Consider the following 800-nt stretch of genomic DNA (forward strand, 5'->3'; position numbering starts at 1 on the left):
AAAAAGAACTTTGAAGTGAAGGCATCCTTGTTGAATATGGTCCAAAACTCAAAGTTCCATGGACTAGCAATGGAAGATCCCTTGAAACACTTGGATCAATTTGATAAAGTGTGTGACCTCACAAAGATAAATGGAGTTTCTGAGGACAATTTCAAGCTCAGATTGTTCCCCTTTAGTCTTGGTGACAAAGCTCACCAATGGGGGAATAATCTTCCAAGAGGCTCCATTCAAACCTGGGAGCAATGCAAGCAAGCCTTCCTATCTAAGTTCTTCTCCACCTCCAGAACTGCAAAACTGAGAAACCAAATCTCCAGCTTTACTCAGCACAGCAATGAGAGTTTTGGTGAAGCATATGATAGATTCAGGAGCTAGACCAACCAATGCCCACACCATGGGTTTAGTGAGGTTTCTCTTCTCAGCACACTTTATAGAGGAGCTCTTCCCAAGATTAGAAACCAGCTGGATACTGCCTCCAATGGAAACTTTCTGGGAAAGGAGATACATGCTGCTTTAGAGCTAGTGGAGAACTTAGCAATGAGCAATGACACTTATGGTGAAGACTATGACAGATCAAATAGATCTGAAGGTTCAAGCTCATAACAGAGGCTCACTAGAGAAGTGAATTGGACAAGTTGAATTTCACCACTCAAAAGCCAATGCACTTTGTTGGTGAGTATGAGGAACCTTCACAAATCTTTGAGAACATAAGTGAAGAAGGTCTAACCCAGGAGGAGCTTAACTACATTGGGAATCAGAGGTTTCAAAGATATCAGTATGGGAATGCAAACCAGAACCTCTCT

At 42.0% G+C, this 800-nt stretch overlaps 1 non-coding gene across 1 annotated transcript; it reads right to left on the reverse strand.

Annotated features, from left to right (window-relative positions):
* Positions 1-291: 291 nt before the first annotated feature.
* On the reverse strand, positions 292-398 carry LOC112084767. Its single transcript, XR_002898428.1, has one exon. It is a non-coding gene; the product is annotated as a small nucleolar RNA R71 (small nucleolar RNA).
* Positions 399-800: the final 402 nt, after the last annotated feature.

Source organism: Eutrema salsugineum, unplaced genomic scaffold, assembly GCF_000478725.1.
Source record: "Eutrema salsugineum unplaced genomic scaffold, Eutsalg1_0 scaffold_4, whole genome shotgun sequence".
Taxonomy (NCBI): Eukaryota; Viridiplantae; Streptophyta; class Magnoliopsida; order Brassicales; family Brassicaceae; genus Eutrema; species Eutrema salsugineum.